General features: G+C 40.7%; 1 long non-coding RNA gene across 2 annotated transcripts in view; it reads right to left on the bottom strand.

Annotated features, from left to right (window-relative positions):
• LOC122877357 overlaps window positions 1-14,099 on the bottom strand; it is a 49,873-nt gene that overhangs the window by 8,905 nt on the left and 26,869 nt on the right. The window lies entirely within an intron of this gene.

Raw genomic sequence — 14,099 nt, 5'->3', positions numbered from 1 at the left:
CGTGTGTGGTTAAACTAGGCTTAAGGGCTGTTTCTCTATCTGGTCCCAGAGGGCACTTGATCAATGGACATATTAACAATAAATTAGCAGACTAGGCCTATCGATTCACAAAGCAGAGGACACTGTGACTCAGTGACAGCTGGTGAGTAGCTCAGTCTGAAAAGGCCGGATCAAAGAGGAATTACTAGCAACCAAGCCACGAATTGTGCCTCTAAATTCAAAGCCTTATTGGCAGAAATATAGGCTAGGTTAGAGTAATGTTGTGGCTAATAAAAAAGGAGAGTGTGACCTTCAGTTGGCAATTAAACAACATTCACTAATGTAAATACAAATCTATTTTTCAAAAAGCTAATAAATTAAATTCCATAAGGCCTTGTCTTCATTTATTTCTTTATCTTTATTGTTTTAAGGGTCCAACAATATAAAATACAAATACACACACAACTGACCACATTACTGAATAGTATCAGTTAAAATCTGCACCTAAAAGATATGTAAACCCAAAGTATTTACATCTAAGAGAATATAAAAAATAATACATTTTCAGTATATGTATTATTAAGATTAATAGAAGATGTAAGCATCTTCTCTATAATACACCTGCCAACCGCATCCTAATGTTTATGCTACCATGTAAAAACGTCACTTTGTTGGGTACAGAACTTCTATGAAAAAACACCTCCAATAAAAAAATGTGAGAAAATTACCTTCATTATGAACCTTCACGTCTACAAATTTTCACACTACTCCCACAATCCTCTTCTCACTGCACACATCTGTGTTGGCCTAGGCTACCTGTTCTCATCATGGCCGTGGGAAAGCAGTCAAGAGGAGATGAAGTTTTTTTTCTCTCTCTCTATGGTTCGTGTTAATGTGGAGGCGGTTCACCAATTATTACAGACGTTTCTAGTTGGCCAAGCCAAGAGCATGAGGACACACAGGAATCCTCAACCGCTATAAATCCATTAAATCCCTCTCATTAGAGCACGAGCCTCATTGCTGCGAGGCGGGACACAGAGCAGGGGCGCGTGCTGTTTCTCACACCGGGTGTCGCCCTGCCCTCATGGCTTCCTCCGCACCACAGTCATTACTGACTTGCTGTGGCTCTAATTGCCTCACTTTGTTGACAACAAAAACAACAACACAACTAGGCTCATTTCAATGCCAGTGTAACTCCAGCAGAGGTTGTCATACACGGTGGCTGAGGAAGTATTCAGAGCCTTCACTTAGGTAAAAGTAGCAATACCATACAGTAAAACTACTCAGTTACAAAGTAAAAGTTGAAAATGTTGTCAGTATTATCAGCAAAATGTACTGAATCAACAGTAAAAGTGACCCCCTGTGAGTGAAAAAAAATATTACTTTTACATATTATATCATTGTTATGAGTAAGTAGCATTTTATTGTTGTAGTTTGTTGGGGTGCACATTTTTAATTATTTTTTATACTGTAGTTTAATCTATACAAAATTAAACATGATTTATAAGCTTACTGTATGTTTTCTATGTAAATAATTTATAAATTTTTACATAGAATTACATAGAAATTTGTAAAGAAACTAGTAACTATAAGCTGTCAAATTGAGTAAAAAGTAATATTTCCAACATTTCCCTCTAGTGCAGTATAAGCATAAAGTGGAGTGAAATAGAAATACTCAAGTGAAGTACCTCAAATTTGTACATATAAGTACTAGACAGTACTTAGGTACATTCTACCAGTAGTCACAGAAAGTGAAGCAGTGTTTAATAAAAATATTGGGTAAACTATGACCTCCCCATAGGCACTGCCAAACATCCAACCATCCATTTCTGTACCGCTATATCCCAGCATGCATTAGGGGAGAGGTAGACAACAACCTGGACAGGTCACCAGTCTATCGCAGGGCTAACTTCTACTGATATAAACAAAAAATGATTTTATTCTAAGATAAACACAGCAGTTAGTTATTAGTACTAATTTGATAAATACTGTACCTATCCAACTGTGGGCTAGAAGACGCATTCAGGGGACCTATAACTGAAGGTATTTCTTTACAAGCAGCAATCTTAGTAAGGGCCAATTCAGTGGAAAGCTATTTTACAATATTATTCTATTTCATATAATATAGTATGACACGCTCTTATTTTTTATTGTTCAACTGGAAAGCAAGTGAAAAAGGACGCTAAAATAACAAACCCCATATTTTTGCCGGGGTAAATTTATTGCAATCCAAAACATCCAACAGGATTTGTGCTCCATTTTAAATAGGAAAAGTAAGTTGTTTCTATAATACTGTGCAGCCCCAAACTTGATTTATACACAGGTTCATAAATCACAGTGACATTTTCAACTGTGTCAGCTGAATCCTATTTTTCACGGTGTACTCTACACTGTCTGTCAACAAGTGATACGTCTGTGTCAGAGAGGATTAAGACATTGGAGCCATGCAAGTTGGTCGTAACAATGAATATTTGGATTTTTGTATTTAACAACTGGAGGAGGTGGAGGAAAAGTGTAGACAGGAGACAGTGGGAGTTCAAGTGGAGGAGAGCGCGATAGGAGAAATACCGTACATGAGTGAAAAAGACACTGCTGGAAGATGGAGGTGGTGAGGAAAGTGAAAGGAGGAAGACAGGGAGGTGACGGAGAGGACAGCAGGCACTCATCAGGAGGAGAGCCGAGAGGGGAGCGGAGGCCACAGCGTGGAGAGCGGGCCCTTGTGAAAATGGAGATGTACTAAACCTTTGCTAACCTGCATCGCCCAAGATAAAATATTTATATATGCTATTGTGTGACGGAGCGCTGAGCTGAGTAGAGCCTTAATTTGTTTTTCTCCAGGGTAAATTAATTCCCTCCCCATCATCAGCGGAGTGAACCCGTAGTGATTACTGCCCAGTCTCCCTCTGGCCCCTCCTGGAACAAGCACTTGAGAGATTTTAATGGTCAAAGTCCACCTTACAATTATACTTCATCTGCTCCATACATTTCCATCGATTAAAGGTGAAGCAGAAACACTTAAGGGAGATGAACGTTGTTCCCTCACTGCCTCGTCTCCTCTCCTTTCTCTTTTCCATCACCTCCCATCAGTCCTTTCTTAACCCTCATCTCATTCTCATCTTTGGTGAAAAAGTGATCGTGAAAACAATTCAAAACAACACACTCACCAGTGAAACAATATTGTACCAAGTGGATATTTACATGGAAAAATGTAGATCATTATTAACAGTATATACGTTCACACTGTACAGCACATATTCTCATGCATTGAATAGATGTATAAACAGGATCAACAGAGTGGAGACACGGCAACATCGGTGTATGCTAACCATATGTAAAACTCATAGTCAAAGGACACACAGTGTGAACAACATTTTGGGACCAAGACAGATTGACACTGATTGTCATGCTGTTACACAAAATTGCAACACTTGGTCGGCAGTCGACAGGGCATAATCATGTGTGACTAACAGTGATGGAGAGAGCGCTACAAAGGGAAGGCGAGATGGTAGAGGTACAGGCTCTTTGTCTCCCCTGCCATCTTCCCCATCTCTGAGTAGCTTGGAGGGGCGAATAGAACGGGAGATGATAAAAAGATGGAAAGCCACTCAAAGTTTAAAGGCAGAGATGCCCTTTCATCTATTTCAAGACAATCATGTTGGGTTCTACATGTACATTACTGCAAACTACCAATCTTTGCTTCCTAAAGAAGGAGCAAAAGGCAGGAAGAAGTGAAGAGGTGGTGGCAGAACTAACTCCTGCATAATACTTCCCTCTTCTTTGGTGGTTTTGGCTATGGAAAAAGAAGTCAAATATAAGTCAAAGGGCACATTGCTGCAGGGTCTTACATTATGTTTATATACTGCAACAGTAAACACATTTTGACAGAAACGTGATGCCACCTCATGTATTTGATCAACATAATAAGGAAACATTTTACATTAACTTATCCCCCAAGTCGCAAAATGTTCTTGCAAAAGGTATCTGCTAAATGTTGCTGACAACAAATTTCACTGGTTTTCATGACACTGTTCGGTCTTGCATTACAATATCCACTTATAGCAGCTAAAGCATTATTACACTTTTATATGGTTATATTTAGGCACACATTTGTTAAGGTTGAGGAAAGGTTGTGGTCTTGGTTAAATACTGAAAAAGTCAAAAGTCACATGAAGCATGAGACAGGATGTGTTTACTTTATTAACATTTAACTGAGGCCATGATCTTATCCTAACTTTAACCAAAGTGCTTTGTTGCCTAAACCACACGGGAGACTCAGGATGCAAACCCTGGTCTACGGTAGTGAAAGAGAAAGCCCGGGAGAGAATTAAACTTCACACACAAACACACACAGTAAGTGATTTTATTCAACTTAAATTGGTTGAGCCATCATTTCACATCTACATTTGATTTGTAAATGTGAATTATTTTGTCGTATGGCTTGACAACTTGGAGCAATGTCTACATATGTAATCCTCTTGTCATTTAACAAAAATAGGCAGGGTTTTGCAGACTTTGCAGGGCCTACAGGGGCAGATTTCACACAGTCTGTGTATTTTAGACAGGTATCATATAAGGTACCTCCAGCTGCACTATCACACAACCCTTGTGTATGTATCACATATCTTAAGTCAAGCATTGTGAAGTAATCCTCACTCTTGCACCCATCATACCTCACAAGCAAAGAGAAAGGAAGCAGTGGTGATTCAGCTAAATGGATTAGTCAGACTGCCCACCAGTCAGTCAGACATCAGGTCAGTCAAGGAGCCAGTAAGTCCACCACAGCCTATGTAGTCATTGTCTTGTCCTTAAGCATTTCCTATGCATTTCCTCAGCAGTGGTGGGCCACCGCAGCAAGAAAATTACCAGCGCTAAGCCCAATTTCCTCTCATACGGCAAGTAAGTATAGGGCCAATGGTAAGAGCTGTTTTGATGCTGCTACATGCACCAGAACCACAACTGGAACTGATGGACAATTAACCTTAACTGTAATTAACCCCAGCCAGCACTGCTGCTGAATTGTCATTGGAGAGGCATTGTTGTCCTTTGTTACTCATTATGATGAAGGCTTTAGAGAGGCTATTTTAAACCCTAAAAATAAATTTTATTTTCGCTCTGAGTAACATTCATGTCCCGTCTTTTGATCTTTCAGTCAGCCACCTGGCTCATCAGATAATCAGTCAACCAGCAAGCAAGGAGTCAGCCGGTGCACCAGGCAGGCAGTCAGACAGGACACAGAGTTAAGTACAAAACTGTTACTGCCACGCAGTCTGATAACATATGCATTACACCCTTACAGTGGAGCAGGAACCCATGGTTTAATGAACGTAACTCAAGCTCCCTGTTAAACAAACAGGCCGAACCTGTGAAGAAAACCTCCACATCACCCTTTCTTCATCTCTCATTAAAATCGCGTAGACCTACAGAACGAGCCAGACTCAATGGCCGCCTTCCATTCTTTAATCTTTCAATTACAGTTACTGTTGCTACTCTGCATATTTTCATAAGGAAACATTAGAAGTTGCTGCTGATGGGTTTTGCCCTTTGTGAGAATGTGGATGAATGACCGAATTGATTCATCATGACACCGATACGGAAGGGGAAGACTGTCTGATATAAAGATTACAGATAAATGATATGCACTTTTTTCACTGTCTGTCTGCCTCGTCCTTTAACCCTTCCCTTTTCTACCTCTAATGGCCCCTTCTGCTGGGCCATTACAGATATTTCAGTCTGTTTCCTAGTAGAGGTCATTGCATTGTTTTCTATTTAAAATGACTGTAGCATACTTTTGCTGCCTACACACACTGCCTTTAAACTACAGTGAAACATTTGAATTACAGCTTCAGTATTACAGCTAAAATTGCTTTGCCACTCCAGTCTTCACTCAAGTAGATAGAAAACAGTTGCTCACTAGTTGACAGTCAAGCTGGGAATCCAAAACACATCTCCAAAAAGTGTATTTTCACCTTCCTAATACCCTGACAGTTGACTTTATACTAGTTACCAAATAAAAGGGGGGAGGAGTGTTGCAGGGATATATAGAGGGAAAGAAAAAGATCAGAAAGATAATTTTGGCTAACACTTTACTTGGACAGTCCACCTACAGATAGGTCGTAGACTATAACATTTCAGCTGCTTCGCTGTTGTCTGTAGATGTTTAACAGATTATCAATAAAGTATATGTGACAATTCATGAACACACCCTAACCGAGATGATTTTTTGTGCCTTAACCTAACCAAACCTTTATTTGCGAAACAGTTGTTGAATCTCAACTAATAAGCTATGAAATGTTACGAATACTCTATAAACTATCTGTAGGCAGACTATCCAAGTAAACTGTGACCTAATTTTGAATGTTTAAAGAACAGAGGGAAAGAGGAGTGACCGTCTGGCTATGTGGCCTGGAATATGAAAAAGTAGCACTGTCCTCCTCACCCGCCCCCTTTACTGTGTGCTTTGCCACAGCTGCCTATCAAAAACTAATATCCTCAAATTTAACGCTGGTGTTGTCCTTTGAAATTAGAAAGAATCTGTGTCTAATGCAATAAGCCAAACCTGGCTGCTGTGAACTCTAACCTCCTTCCCCTGTTTTCCATCTCACCCCTTTATCCTCCATCCTCCTTGCTCCCCAGCAACTCCCTGTCCAGTCTGTGCTGCTAAGACCGAGAGGAGACCCAGGATTTAGAGACCTACAGTAGAAACCCCTTCTCCTCCCCTCCCCTTCCCACTCCACACATTCCCCCCTCCCTCCTGTTTCGATCTCCAGCCATTTTTAAATACAGTAACACAATCTTAGGGAAAGCTGATATAATCTTTTCTAAACTATAAAAGTCAGTCACCCAGAGAAACATCTGCACGGTCAAATTTAAAACAAACTGTCAGGGAGTCCGGTGTCCCCATAAAGAGGGAGCAGAGGAGGGGAAAGAGGAGAGAGGGGTGAACGGTGGAAAATAGAGGGAGAGGGAATGATTTTTTAGGAGGGAGTTTTAGTGCTTTCCATTTGGCCTTAACTTAAACACAAACCTGCCTCAGGCCATCCGGATGCTTGCAGGGTAAAGCTAACTCACCAGCAATGCTACCAGTCTTTTTTATGGCTGTTAGAATTACAAAGTGGTTGTCACTGTCTTACTGTCTGTTGACACCTGAGACAGCCAAATATGTGAAAGTCTTCATGGTTGACATCTTAACAGCATGAGAAAAGTGCAAAATACATGTTTAAATTTGGCTGTGTAGTGGTCAGTGGTGAATGAAGTATTCAGAAGAAGTAAATGTACAGTGGCAAAACCATAGTGTGACAAAAGTTTTCATTAACAAATACATTAAAAATGTTATACAATATAGAATAGAGTAGAAGTAATGGAAATACTCAAGTAAAGTAACTCAAGATGTAACTTCAAGGTTCATGGTGTAAAGTTCAATTTATTCATCCATCAAATCATGGACATTACAGGTAAACTGTACGTACTTAAGTACATTTAGTGGTAGTGGGTTGTACAGCTGCCCAAGTGCATTAGTAAATCTTTTCATTGGAGTGCTGATTAATTTTAGTGTATAAATGTGGACATGCTCGAGCAATATCTCTTTCTTGTCTATGTTTTTGGATTTCAAAAAGTTTTTTTTTTATTTACCCAGAAAATGAGAAAGAACAAAGTGTTTATTAACTAAGTTGGGTCCTAAAAGAAGTCAGCAAAACAGAACTGAACTCAAAATATAGCAAACTGAACTGCAACAGAATTGAATGACTTAAACTGACCTCAACAAAACTGACCTCACTAAATGACAAACACTAATTTAAGAGCCAAGGGGTGGACAAAACAAATTAACACTACAAATAAACTCAACACTAACTATGCAAAAAACTAACAAAATATCTCTTAAGTAAACTTGCACAATTAACTTCAACATACACAAACAAAAGTGCTCTCCCTTTCTGTAGCAGGCGTTTGGTACAGTCCAGGGCCCAGGTGGAGGCATTTTAAGCTCTCAGTATGCTCTCCGACACTTCAGTGGGCGCTGTGGACCAATCTCCAGTATACACAGGAAGGTCGCTGTAGATGGGTACAAAGTTAATTGATTTTTCAATAAAAACACATCAGTAACGTACAGCAGTATGTGCAGTACAGCAGATTCATAGTTTAAACTAGATAGTAAGAGACTGTGTTCTGTCAGGTGATATATGTCATTCATCCTCCAAATAATCTGGATTGACCATAAAACTTAAAAAAAAAAATATATATATATATATATATATAAATCAGAACGGACATATTGTTATTCATCTCAAGGCCTCAAATGAAAACGGGCATCTACAGAAGGCATTATCCTGGAGTGAGTATAGCTAAACAATCCAACACACTTCAGTCCAATTCTCATGGGTTTTAGGTTAGAATGCCACTGAAGTACACGTTGAACAGGGGGGCACAGTGCCTGCTCTACTCTGCCCCGTCTGTTTTGAGCTGAGTGTTGAATTGCTTTAATTGATTTAATGGGAGAGCATGGAGTCACAGTGGGAGATGGGGAACACAGGATGCTTTAGGGAAGTCAAGTGTGTTGCACTACCTCAACTCGATCTTAGGCAGCCCGTGTCAGCTGGCAGAAACAGCCGATAGTGATGATACATATAGGCAAACACAACAGGCATGTACACACAAGCAAAAAGAGCTGCATGCGTGAATTTCTCTCCCGCATATAAACACACACAAATTCACACACACTTGTTCCCAGCCTAGAACACCATGCTCCCTGCTAATGGTTTGAATAACACCCAGAGTGGCGTGATGAGGCCTTAGCGAGATGTGTTTGTGTGTGTATTCACACACAGTGCGAGGAACACAGTGGCAGCAGCCCGAGCTAATGCCACCCTGAATGGTGTGTCTAATTACTTGGCCTAGAGATAGCTTTTAGCTAAATCACCCCGCCTTCTGAAGAGCCTGTATCAACAGTGACAAGGGCCTGGACAATTACATTAGCCCTCTCCCCATCCACCAGGTCCAGCACTAACAATCAGTGTGATTTGCAGCCGCTTCATTGTTGTCATCCCTCTCTCCATGACAATGATGTTTTCCCTGCTGGAGAGACAGAGAGAGAAGGATGGAGAGTCAGAGAGAGACAGAGAACAAGGGAGAGATTGCAAAAGAGAAAAAGGCGGAGAGAATGTGGAGAAGGGGGCAATATGAGAAGAGAGAAAAATAGAGAGGGAGAGAGTTGTCAGTAGAGGGCTTACTTATGTTAATGTTTTCCCTGCTGTGTGTTGGCTGCAGTGGAGAGCTGGGTAAACCTGGGTGACAGAAGCAAGTTGAGTGAGCTGGTGACTTTAATTGATACTGGAGAGGGGTCTTCTCGCTGGATTGCTCACCAGCCCACAGTGCCAAACACACTCACTCACACACACACACAGACATTCACATGAAACCACATTGCAATGAGTACAATAGCCACCCACAGAATGCACATACAAGCCAAAGCTCCAAATCACATTACAGCCAAAGCAGAAATTTCATTCAGCTTAGTGGCTCTTACATTTGCCAACTATAATGTAAGTTTTTAGATTCAAGATTAGATTCAACTTTATTGTCATTACACATTTACAATTACAAGGCAACGAAATGCAGTTTAGGTCTAACCAGAAGTGCAATATGCAAGTGCAGGATATAAAATATCGCAGAATGCAGAATCAGGCTCCCAAAGTGGCGCTTTACCTCAGATTGCTGAACATTCCTCCGTTTTATTTTCCTTTTTTCTCACCACCAGTCTTTCTCACTTGAACGAGGCGGACACAAACACACAAAATAAAGTGAACATAATAGTCGCCAGGGAATAACTTCACGGTGTCTGAAGACAAGTTAGAGGACAAAGTTAGAGGGTCTAGGGTCACAAGATGATCTTTGAACTTCCAGCCATGTCTAGAGTACCAGTGGCTAAGACGAGAGAGTTGTGGGGAATGCTGCAATACCTCTGAGAGACACTAAATATTAGCAGGAAGTTAAAGAAATTAAAATAATGGCAGGGAGTTTCTATTAGTGGAAGAGAAGGCGGGAGACTTTAAAGTTGTAATCCTTAAGATTTCAGTCCTGGTTGATTTAGCAACACTTGTGGTTACTGGCGGTATCAGCAAGTGCAGTTTAATACTACAGCAAACACTTCTTGAGTGGCTGCTTTTTCAGAAATACAACAACAGCTTCCTGTGGCTGGTCCTTATTGTTCCATTACTCCCTACAATATTTCAAACTGATCCCCTGACAAAAAATGTCAAATTACAGTTCACTTGTTTTGTAGATGTATTTTTAATGAGCAATCGTTGTCAGTGCTAAACTCTGTGCCAAATACATTGTGTTTCCTGTGACTGCTTCACAAAAAAGCTACCTCGTTTGCCAGTTGAATGTTTTTAATGTGAATTACCAGCAGTGACAAATGTTCGTTTTGCATTAGCACAAAACTTAATAGAGCTCCGATACGGCTGTGGGAGAGTGAACAGCAAAGGGCTGATATCAATGAGATAAAATTACAAAGAGTAACGCTGGATTATATGTTGCATTGTTTCTCCAGTGAATTTCCTGTGCATGTGATGGCATGTGGGTGTGATTTTATGAAAATCTTACAAACGCAGATATGACAGATAAGAATGACATTGTCTCTGAATGCAGGGGCTGAATTTGAGTGAGATTTCACTTTCAGTGGATGAAAGATATAATGAGTGTGATAACTATAGAGTTATCAAAGAAATGTGCAGTATCAATAGCTGAAAGGTGGTGTTCTGTTTTGTACAATTGACATTTGCATTTTAGGTAACAGTTCATAATAATGAATGTACAAAAGTAAAGTGGTCAGTAGTCTATACCTCCTTGTTAGTTATATAATACATATGGTCATGGTGCTGAAGTGATGAAGAAACCATGAGACACAGCGGAACAAATGGGAAAAATGTTATAATGATCTCATGCTGAGAAAACTTCTTATATAAAATTGAAAGTGAATTGCGAAGGAGCGTCAGAGGAATGACAAGAATCCTGAGTGGGATACGGACACTATGGGGAGCAGAGTGGTGCCAAGTGGGGTTGGATCACTCGACAACAGCCTGTTCCACCCTATTACCCTCCGAGCTCCCCCACCTCTACCCTCTCCAAACCTCCCCACCACCACCACCACCGTGTCCCCCTGCTCTGTGGGGTCACACCACCAGTCACACTGCAATGTTACTATCACTGGCTCTTACTGGGTGAATGGAGAGAGAGACGAAGAGATCGAGAGAGAGACAGAGAGAGGGGACGGTGGGGTGCTCTTCACATGGAGGGCTTTGCAATCACTGCGCATATTTTATAGGTTCAAGGCGTCATTGTAGCAGACATCTGCGGGTGTCTATCACTAATGGGATCATGCTTTAATTTTACGAAAAATCTAACACAGATAAAATGTGTTTATTAGATGTTGCATGGCATTTCTGGCATTGCATCTACTTTTCTCCTTCCAGAGGATAATTGGCTAACTGCAACATCATGCTCTAGCAAAGTGGAATTTGTAGCAGGAACATTTTCAGCTCTCTAAAAATCATGTGCAAACATTAGGCCATAAGGATCAAAAAGTGAGGGTCTCCTTGATAGAAAGTCTATTTTGTACCAGCATTTGACAATCACACTGGGAGAAAACTATTGTAGAGGAGGCAGAAACACCAATTTCAGTGCCAGTAGTAGCCTCAATATACCAGAATGCAGTGCATACTCCCAAACTTTATTGAGAGCAACATGTAGAAAATGTACGTAGGAAATCACAAACTGAAGTAAATGTAAAAGAGAGACACTGACAGAGAGTGGGGACAAAATGAAAAACCAAAAAAGGCACCAAACAACTCCAGAAAAGCAAAAAAACAAAAACCCAAAAAAAACCCACAAGCCATTGATATAGGTTGGAATCGGGGTGGGGTCAGGGTGGTGGGGAATTAAGAGGACAGGAGAGAGGAGTGAAAAGTAGAGCGCCTTTGGAAGCACCACAGCTCTCCTGATGTTAAGAAGGTGCTCCCAGAGGTCCGAGACAACCAGTCAAGACCAGGCCTGCCCCCCGCCCCCCCGTCCTCAGTACCTCTTCTCTGTGCCACACAAAAGGCTCATTGGGGGGACAGCAGGGTAGACGGGTCGAGAGAGCGGCATGGCATTTTAATGGTGGTGGAGAGAGTGAGAGAGGAGAGGAGGTGGTGGGGTTGGATGGTGGATGAAGCAGAGAGGATCCCCCCTCTTCTCACATACACAAACACGTACGTACACAAACACGCACACACACGCAAGCACAGCAGCATCATTGTAGGGACCATTTTATCTGAATGATTGCCCTCAATTAGATCCCTGCTCAGAGTAGGTGAGAACAGACAGCTATCTGGAGAGGGGAGGGTTGGGGGGTTCAAACCAGTAGAAGGCATGAAGGGAGAGATGGGGAGTCAGACAGTGAGGAAAACTCTTCCTCCTCATGCTGACAGAAGAGAAAAGGGAGAGCCAGCTAGAGCAGGAAGAGGGAACTTTGTGATGAGTCCGTAGTTACACAATGAGAAAATGCCAAGAAAAATATATAGACCCACAACCAAATTGTTTATTTTTAAAATATTCTTCTTGCAGTTTTACAGTAGACATGAGAAAAGAGCTACTCTGGGCTCAAAAACCTTACCAGCAAATAAATAGCTAAGAACAACCACAAGCTAAAAGGATGATTTCAAAATAAACAACCTTGTGTCCTAAAAATTGTTTATATAAAACTAGTTTGCATTAGCAAGTACATTTGGTCAGAAAACTACCTGCACATAGCTGACTTGCATCTCCTCAAAAATCGAACTACAAGTCTGGGCTACAAAGACAACACCACATGAAGGCAACAAAAACTGTGATTGGTCAGCTTTGGCTGCTTGTGTTTTCTCCAACAAGTTTCAGTGGTGGAAACTGTGGACATAGTAACCACTGCCAGCTTAAACCAAACAACGCAGAGGTCTCCTGATTATTGTTTTGTGTATTTTCGATGTATCGTATTGTACATTTTTAATGTTTACCTTTAGTGACTTCCCCCAAAATTGCCTCATCTACTTCAATTCCTGTGTGTTTCAAAGGCCTTGACAGCCCTCATAGATGGAGTATGACCTTGTTTTCAATCAAAGCTATGGCCATTTACACAAGTATAGACAGCTACCACTCACAAACATTTGCCATTAATCAAGGCCATGATCCTTACAGTGTGTCTACACAGGAGGCGTTCCAGCTGTGTTTTTCAGTCGTCTGTCTCACACACGTCTGACAGAACAGATATGTTCCTATTTTAATCAATACATCTGTCAGAAGGTAACAGCTCGTATTTCACTCACCCTTAACACAACCCAATTGTGCCACTTTTACATTTCATGTGTATTTTCTTCCATTTTTTTATGCCCGTGCAGTGATTGTGTGTCCGGCTCTGAGCGTTGCCGAAACGCGGGTGACCTACACACTGTGTAGACACAGACGGACTACTGAAGCTGCTGCTCTGCTAATGTGCTGCTTTTGCTACACTTCCTGTACAGTGTTAAAAACACAACAAGTATTGTTGCTGCATTACACTGAGGCTACAGTTAACTGAGATGATGTATTTCTGACCCATATGTGAAGGATTTCTCCTTGTATGAGCAAGCATTGGGACAGAATGTTGAATGTCAATTTACATAAAAACCAACAAACAAACAAAAGAGCACACATCTTGTCTCCCATTCCTAAGGGTTTCTGCCCATTCATATACTTTAATTATCAATATGCTGAGGATATCTGACATTGTTATATTTGGCGGTTGATGTGTTTTTTTAAATTTAGGTTTTCAATGGTTTTAGCACCACAAGCAAAATTACATTTCCCTACATTGTACTGGGTGGAAGCAGGTATGTCAGACATGGTTTTCAACAGCTAAACAGCTAAATTATATAAATAATGGCGTAAATGAGAATAGTGCACCAGTTTTAACAGTATTAACATGTTTTAGGGTGGTCTTTTCCTTTTAATCTGTGGCAAACTCAGTCTACCTACATGCTTTCTACATTAGTTTATCTGTCAGTGGACTTTGAGGATTAATAATTTAGCTGGAAATAATAAAAAGCAGGTTAAAATAATAACCTGCTTAAAAG

The sequence above is a fragment of the Siniperca chuatsi genome, linkage group LG6 (genome assembly GCF_020085105.1).
Source record: "Siniperca chuatsi isolate FFG_IHB_CAS linkage group LG6, ASM2008510v1, whole genome shotgun sequence".
Taxonomy (NCBI): Eukaryota; Metazoa; Chordata; class Actinopteri; order Centrarchiformes; family Sinipercidae; genus Siniperca; species Siniperca chuatsi.
The sequence above is the reverse complement of the archived record's forward strand: the minus strand, read 5'-3'. Positions and strand labels throughout refer to the sequence as shown.